The sequence below is a fragment of the Lactuca sativa genome, chromosome 9 (assembly GCF_002870075.4).
Source record: "Lactuca sativa cultivar Salinas chromosome 9, Lsat_Salinas_v11, whole genome shotgun sequence".
Classification (NCBI taxonomy): domain Eukaryota; kingdom Viridiplantae; phylum Streptophyta; class Magnoliopsida; order Asterales; family Asteraceae; genus Lactuca; species Lactuca sativa.
The window spans coordinates 49,439,277-49,448,823 of record NC_056631.2 but is presented as its reverse complement, the minus strand read 5'-3'; positions in this window follow the sequence as shown (position 1 = coordinate 49,448,823).

The following is a 9,547-nucleotide window of genomic DNA, read 5'->3' as shown; positions in this document are numbered from 1 at the left end:
GGTGGGGGAGGCCCAATGAGGCATGGGTTAGACTGCCATCGTAATTTCTAATTAGGGTTTTATACTTGTGCCTTAGGGAGAGGATTCCGGGAATCAGTCAATGAGTGTGGTTTGATACCTTCAGTCTGAGGTGAGTTTCCTTCACTGTATCCCTGGGTTGAAGGCACCAATGTCGGCCCACTGGTTTATGTTGTAGTATGATGATTGTTTTCGTGACAACTTTCAGTCATGCATGTATTTTCTTGATGACTTTGTGATTCTTTTGTTGTTATATTATGTAATAGACCCGGTATCCGGTTGAAATAGACCCGGTATCCGGTTGAAATAGACCGAAGGGGATTGCAAGCACCCAGATATACTTGACTGTAGCCGATTGAAATAGACCGAAGGGGATTGCAAGCGCCCACATATGCTTGGTTGTATGTTTGTATGATATGAGGTATATTGGGGGAACTCACTAAGCTTTGTGCTTACGGTTTTCAATTTATGTTTCAGATACTTCCAATTCGAAAGGGAAGGGACCGACCTTATCGCACTTCATCAACCTATAATGTTTCGTATTGTGTGATTTAGGGAATTTGTACTCTGATAAACTGTTACTATGATACACCTTTGATTGTTTTGATATGATTATCACATGTTTTGAATGAATTTAAAAACAAGAAATTTTATCTGTATTTTTTGGATGTTTCAACCATTATAATGTCTAAAGTAGAGAACCGAGTCTGAGTATAGTCAAGTACTTATAGAAGAATATAACCGTGATAATGGTTATGGTTATTAGGAAATTGTTGTAGCCTTGGTGGCCACAATACCATCATTGGAGAACTACAAGTCAATGGTTGCCTTGGTGGTCGTAATACCATCACTAGGGGAATTACTAGTCAATGGCAGCCTTGGTGGCCATAATGTTATACTTGTATATTGTTATTCGAGAGTGATGGTAGCCTTAGTGGCCGAAATACCACTAGTGGAGAAATACAAGTCAATGGTAGTCTTGGTGGCCGCAATACTATACTTGTATATGAATATGTCTTGGTGGTAGTATGCATGGTTGTAATACCATCGTAGGTGAATTGCAAGTTGATATTGTCATAATTAGTCATATATTTTATTTATATATATATATATATATATATATATATATATATATATATATATATATATTAATATTTACAAGTTTAATTCATATGTGTAAAGATAAATGATATTGATGATGCTCAAAAATCAAATTTTGCAAATAAATTTGTGTGCCGAAGAGATAAGGAAGAAATTTGAGTTGAATGGAGCTCATAAGGATCAAAATTCAAAAGTTATGTAATATATTAAAGACGGATCAAAATTCAAAAGGTACGTAATATACTAACGACGTGACACGGATGGAAGAAGCATGCGACGCGACCAATCCTGGAGTTCAATTCGGATAATGATACGTGACACAAATCTCACGATTTCCAGCAACTATAAATTTCCTTTAGATTAATCATTCCCCTTCGTATTGTTATTCATATTTTCATAATAATCATGTTTTTCTAATATTCTTCTCTCCATTTAATTAACATATGCAAATTACTGTTAGCCCACAACTTTTTCCCTTCATCCATGATGAAAAATGTGAGTAGCTTAGATCGTTTAGTTAGGCTTTGTTTAAAGAGGAATTCTGGTTTTGAAAGAGCAAGTGTCTTAAGCAAAGTGAAGATATTAATAAAAATATTCTACCATTTATATTTAGATTTTTTTTAAACGGCAAACTTTTTTATAACTTTTTAAATTGACTTAATCGTCTTTGTTTTATGTAATTTTATATATTTTAAAAGATTTGAGAAACTACTTCTTCCGAACACTCATAGGCGATGCTACATTATGCCAAGGTGGGTAACTTGACCTATCTAAAATTAAAAAGTTTACAATATATTATATATATAAGACCACACGGTATGTGTCATAACGAGAAAGGAAGATGCTGACATGGATGCCCACAACGCCGTCATAACGAGGGAACACCCCCCCCCCCCCCCCCCCCCCCCTAACTCGTTGCATCTCGTCATGGCGAACCTCGTTGGCGTTGTGACGAATTGAAACGACAAGGTTTTACGGGGAAACACCAACTTTTTGTTTTTTTTTCTTTTTCGTTTTTTTTCCTTTGGTGTTGCATCTTGTTGCCCACACCCAATGCTCTAAAAAGATATTTATGAACAATCTTAGAATATTTTGAAAGGCCTACTTTAATATATATATATATATATATATATATATATATATATATATATATATATATATATATATATATATATATATATATATAGAGAGAGAGAGAGAGAGAGAGAGAGAGAGAGAGAGTAGAAGGCATATTATACTTGTGGGATCTCACATTGATTCCAATAAGAAAATGAGGGGATTTTTTATTATAAATAAAGTTTCATTTCTCATATTTCTACACCTTAAGTTTGTCGATGTCTGGTTTTGACCGGCTAACTCCAAGTATATGATGGTTTTGGTCAGAAAAAAAAAAGAATAACTAATTTGGGTTTGGTCTTTCACCACCAAATTTTATACATGTTGAACCAATTATCTTTTTTAGTTGAATCCGATTTTTCTCTTGAATCTGATCAGTGAACCATATGGTTTTCTATTCCAGACTCACCAATGTGAACACTCATATACAAATAAAATCAACAACTTCTAACTTCCAGCTATCAGCTAGTTTTGTCGAACATGTTTTATTTTTATACGTCACTCCACATTATAAATTTCTTAGATGACTAACTGAAATTATCTTTAATTTAAGACTTTCTAAACAAGCAAAATTGAATGATAAAGATTTTTCATTAGTCTCCTTCACGTTTCTATGTTTAAAATTTATCAGTCTTAGCATATGTTTTACTCCCTCAAAACTGTACTCTTTCCATATATATCATCTTTCGGTTTGTAAATTTCTAAGATCACTAATTAAAGTTATCTTTGATGTAAGACTTTCTAACAACCACATTTCAATGCGTGCCAACATAGGATTTCTGTCAATCACTTCACAACCATCAAATTGCTCATTTAATCACCAAATTACTAAAATAAATGTTAAAAAGTAAAATCAAAAACTATTTTATGGATTTAAAGGACCCAATACACGCCCGGCCCGATCTAGACTCTAGAGCAAGTGTGGGCCTGACAACCACTATGGGCTATCGAACACCAAGACCCAATAGTGTTTCCCAATTCCTAAACACTTAATTCTCGTTTTCTCCTTTTCAAGTAAACAATTTTGTTTTTTTGATTATCTTGTGTTTCATGGTCCAAAATCCAATTTGTTTTGTTTTATTCAATTTATAACATAAGAATCAACTCAACACCCATCAATCCAATTTTATTTGTCTCCTTCACAAATATCTTTCTTTTCATCGTATTGCTTATTTGCTTATGCCAAAAGGGCATATAACTCTTCTGATCTTGCTTAGGGTGTAAACAAGAAGAACCGAGCCAAGCTTGACTAGGTTTGAATTCGACTCGTTTAAATTTTTTGGGACTCGAACTCAAACTCGGCTCGTTTCGAACCTTATGGTATGGAGTTCGAAGTTAGCTCGTGAAGATTTATTCAGGCTCAGGCTCGTTCGTATACGATATATCATAATTCTTTAAAATGGTATTTATTAAAAAAATATATTTTAATATATACAAATAAAAATGCTTTATCATTATTATTATTATTATTATTATTATTATTATTATTATTATTATTATTATTATTATATATATATATATATAGGTTCGTTTAAGCTCACAAGCCTAATAGAGCTTAGTAACACATCTTTGAACTCGTTTAATAAAAAAATCTAATATTAAGTTCGAGCTCAACTCACATCGTTTAAATCGATCTCAAATCAAGCTTTTAATTAGTCGATCATAAATAAACACCATGACTCGATTGTATACTTAATCTTGCTAAACTTTATGCTTCAAAACCTAACAAGTTGCGAGATAATCTAAACCATTAATCATCATACGTACTCCATATATAATATCAAAATCATAACATTTTCACAATATTAAGTTGAGCCCATGAGAAAAGTAGAAATATCAAATGTACTTTTTCTTTTTTCTTTTTACTTTTTTTAAATGGCAAATGTCCTTATTCTAATTATTCAAGCAGGTTGTTAGTACTTGATTTTGACAAACCCACATTGTTAGGGCATGTTGGCATGTTGTACAATTTAATAGTCCATTCATTTTAATGATTATATTACAATTTACAAACAACACGAGTTTAATGTTTGAATTAACCATGTACTCCGAGTGAGAAAGGTTTAATCAACAATTTACGCATTCTAAGTGACAAGAAATTGCCCTAGTGTATACCCAAAAAAAATCCAAGTAAAGAAATATCAATAGCAAATCCATGTATCAAACTCACACGTAACCAACTTAAATAGGAAAATAAATAACAGTTAAAACTTTTAGTTATCAGGTCATGATATAATAATATTGTCTAAGGTAAGTATAATGTAACTAAAATATGGTTTGTTAGGTGTTTTTAATTTCGCTTTTTTCAATTTTATTTTTTTCCCATAATATTATATTATGTTTGTTTATATTTTACAAACTTAAAATATCAAAATAAATTATAATATCTTTAAAAAGAACTTTTTTTCAACCACTTCCTAACCTACTAATAGGTGTAAAAAATCCTAAAACAATCTCAAGTTTTTCGTTGTAAGGCTCATAATCACCTGTCTATCTAAATTTCTAATAAGTATCCACCTAAAATTTGTACATAATATATAAAAAGGTTTCAAAACCAACGGAGTTCGTGGACACCCAAACATAGACTCCCCCTCGGCCCTTTGAAAAAAATATATAAGAGCAATATGTATATTTATTTGTGAAAATATTTGGATGGATTGATAAACACCCTAAGAAAATTATGATGTATAAAAATGGAAAAATATTTATAAAAGTGATAAGATTTTATAAAACCAAATGTATTAGGAATCTTATTGGCACCCTAGTTTATAACCCGTGTGAACCACGGTTACAAAATTAATTAAACTTTGTAAGTAAAATTCAAAACTATTAATTAATTATTTTAAATAACTTATTAATTAAGATATACTTTTTTTAGTTATATATAAAATTAGAACCGTTGATTCAAATAAATATATAAAATTATATCATCTTATAATTTATGTAAATTTTATTTTATTATAATTTGTATAAATTTTATTTTATTTTTTATTCAAATGTTATTATTTAATGTAATTAAAATGAGAAATTTAAATTTTGAATTTTGAAATTTAAAAGGAGAATCAATAGATTGACAAGTGGTATAATATTAATTACAAAGCTTAAAATGGTGACACATGGCAAAAGAACTACTCTTTTATTAGTATATATATATATATATATATATATATATATATATATATATATATATGATCAAATGAGAACACCTAAAAGGTTGTGAATGCAAAAATATTTTTAGACCAATCAATATATAAGGGTATAAATGAAATTTTACATTATAATTAAATATGAAAAAATCAAGGTTAATTAATTGATTCCTAAATTTTAGGGTAATGAATTCAGTTACCTAAAGTATCATGTTAATTGATTTTTTTACCACAAAACAAGGAATGTGTCTATTTATTTTATTAATTTATTAGAAATTAAGAAAACTTTGATCTTGCAATACCGTTTTTTATTTTTTTTATGATACATGAATATACCAATAATTTGAAAATTAATAATTTAATAATTGTTCGTATATATTTATTTCAACCACTATAATCAAATATTAACACAATGTTAATTTTAAATGAATTAAACATAACTTACAAATAAAAGAACCAATAAAATTCTAATCACAAATAAATAAAAAGCTTATTTCATTTTATTTTTCAAAAAATGAATATAAATCCAATTCCAAATCAATACACTTGTATTCACAAATGAAAATTTTCTTCAAAAAAACTAGTACTACTCCAATTTCAAATGAATACACATCATTTTACAAATAATTCATTGCCTTTTTTTCATCAAAAAATAAAAATAGCGTAAAGATTATCATTTCTTTTTAAAATTAATACCTCTAATCATAAATAAATATATTATTCACACATGAATACACTGATATTCATAAATAAATAATCATTCACACATGAATACACTGATATTCACAAATAAATACACTGTTATTCATAAACAAATACAAAATAAAAATAGTGTAAAAATTATCATTTCTTCATAAAATGAATACCCCTAATCATAAATAAATACACTCATTGATCACACATGAATACCCTGTTATTCATAAATAAATATTGTCATTTACATTTAAATACACTGATATTCACAAATAAATATAAGAAAATAGTTGTTGCCCTTTCGTTTCAGCCCTCAATTCATCCCTTTTCTCATTCCTTTTTATCAAGTATTACCACACCAAAGGCATCATTATAATGCTTAATTTGTTGCTGAAATCAAAGACCAAGAACAACTACAAAAACATTACCTTTCTGGTCATTGTTAGTTACTGAATTTCGAGTAAATCAAGACCCAAGAAACCTCCATATTAAGGTTTAATTCCTCCACATGAATGAATATTCATGAAAACCTCGACTTCCAGCACAAATAGCGATCCCTGACCACCCCTGGTACATCGATGATCGATGTAGTCCCACTTCTTGAATCGAGTTTAATCTTCCAGGCTCGTCTATAATTATTGATCGATATAGTCCCACTTCTTGAATCGAGTTTAATCTTCCAGGCTCGTCTATAATTATTGATCGATGTAGTCCCACTTCTTGAATCGAGTTTAATCTTCCAGGCTCGTCTATAATTATCCTTATGAAATCGATTTTTCGTACTTTGCCTTCGGAACTGATAATGCAGCATGAACAGGGAGAACTGCCATAGATTTCCCATAGATTCCTTCACTTCTTGAATGGATTTCACTTGTATGTAAAGAAACAGTAGGAACACAAACTATTTCTGACAACCAGGTTGTAACGACCCGTTCCTGGTATGATGATTCCTTGGTATTTATTTTGAAGTTTTGTAAAGGGACTCGGCGAGTTCATAGCCTGACTCGCCGAGTAGGGACGGGATTTCGAGCACGTGTTAGTTGGCGACTCGGCGAGTCCATATTCTGGACTCGACGAGTCTGTCCGTCTGGGAGAAACCCTAAATCCCCGGGTTGCCCACTATTTAAGCCACCTTATAGCACCCAATCTCGCCTCTTTCACCCTCTAAAGCTGTGAGAAAACCCTAATTCGTTCTTGAGTGTTTTAAGTGATCTTGTGTGCATTCTGTGAAGGATTGAAGAAGGAGAAGAAGAAAGGAGCAAGGAGAAGAATTGTAGAGCGAAGATCCAAGGGAAAGCAAGAGTTCTTTGAGGTATTCTTCGGATTTCCTTCCCTTTTATGCTTTAAAATCCCCTTTAGATCTAGTTGATGCTTTTCTCAAGCCTTATGTTGATATGGAAGCCATTTTATGTCGAGATATCCTTAGATCTGTTCATTTAGGGGTTGTAGAGCCCAAATCTATTGTCTTTATGGAGCCATTGAGCATCATAACCCTAGATCTACCCTTTTAAGTGCCTTTTTAGCCTTTATTCCCTTGTTCATGTGTTTGTACACGTAAAGTTGGAAACTTTACGTGGTAAATCAGCTTATTGGACCCAGATCTATCATTTGTATGTATTGGATTCGAGCAGAATCGAGTGTAGAATAGCTGCATGGCGGTGACTCGGCGAGTCGGAAGAACGACTCGGCGAGTCGAATCGCGAGTCCCCGATTTCTTCTTTTTGAGCGATGTCGAGTAGGCCCAGTGAGTTGTGGAGTGGACTCAGCGAGTTGAGGGTAGACTCAGTAATGGAGGGACTCGGTGAGTTGTTCATACAACTCGACGAGTCCAAGGCAATCTTCTTATGCTCAAGAACAACTCGTCGAGTTGTTCATATGACTCGGCGAGCCGGATGAAGATTGTCTGAATTCTTGGATCGAATGAGTACTCGTCGAGTCGATGCCATAATCGACGAGTAGCAGCGAGTAGGGTCGAGGAGTGAGGATAGGGACTCGGCGAGTTGGCGGCCCAACTCGGCGAGTCAGGTCAACCGTGGGTTGACTTTGACCGAGAGTGGACTTTGACCAAGGGTAAAAGAGTCATTTTACCCAGTGCAGTGTTTAGTATTTGATTGAGTGTGTTTATGGACTTGTAGCCGGGGAGATACCGGAGCAGCAGCAGCTAGCCCTCAGAGCTATTCACTCAGCAGCCAATTCACGAGGTGAGTTCCTTTTCAGTATGAGCGGGTCTAAGGCCACAATGCCGGCCCGTTTAGCTAGCAGTAGTATCCAGATTTTTATCCGACGCAGTAGTTAGCATGTTTGAAGCCTTCGTGGCTCAGACAGGATTATGAGTGTTCATGCTAAGTGATACGTTATGTTATGATCAGTTAGCTTCGGACTTCGGTCCGATGTCAGCTTCGGACTTCGGTTCGATGTAAGGGACAAGGTCCCGGTCAGCTTCGGACTTCGGTCCGATGTCAGCTTCGGACTTCGGTTCGACGTAGGGGACAAGGTCTCGGTCAGCTTCGGACTTCGGTTCGATGTCAGCTCGGACCCAGGTTCGATGTAGGGGACAAGGTCCCAGTCAGCTTCAGACTCGGTCTGATGTGAGCTTCGGATTGCGGTCCGATGTAGGGGACAAGGTCCCAGTCAGTCAGCTTCGGACTTCGGTCCGATGGAGGGGGCAAGGCCCCAGTATGTGCTTGATATATATATTATTGTATGGTATGTGGTAATTTGGGGGAGCTCACTAAGTTTTGTGCTTACAGTTTCAGTTTTGGTTTCAGGTACTTCCGCTAGCAGAGGGAAGAGCTCGGGTTGATGTCATCGCACACACCACAACTTCAGCTTTCATCCTGGGAGTTGATTTAGTTCCTGATTTTTATATGTCATGGATATGATACAGTTTTCCGCACCGTGTTTTATTATTATTTTGAGATGCATTATGTATGGTTTCATGATATGACACTCAGATTATGGTTTTTGGTTATGTTGAAAAACGAAATTTTTTTGGGTCGTATTTTTGGGTGTTACAAGTTGGTATCAGAGCTAGGGCACGGGTCGATGTGTTCGATAGGGACGTCGAACCCTATAATGGGTGGTGAAGGTGGGTTGCACCTGATCCTACATCGGCTTGGAAGGAGAACGAAACATCTCTATATAAGGGGTGTGGATACCTTCCTTGTCACAACGCGTTTTAAAGCCGTGAGGGCAGCAGATCCCATAAGAACTCTGCAGTTAAGCGTGCTCGGGCGGGAGTAGTACCAGGATGGGTGACCCCCTAGGAAGTCCTCGTGCCGAGTGGCCCAAAGCGGACAATATTGTGATACGTGCCAGAGGGGGATGTTACAAGTTGGTATCAGAGCCCTGGTTTGAGGGATTCGGATACATTTCCGGGTGTATCTAAACTCAAACTAAGGGGAAATAAAAAGATTTTTAAAAGGAAAATGTTTTCTAAAAAAAAATTTTGAAAGCACTTAGAAAGAAAGAAA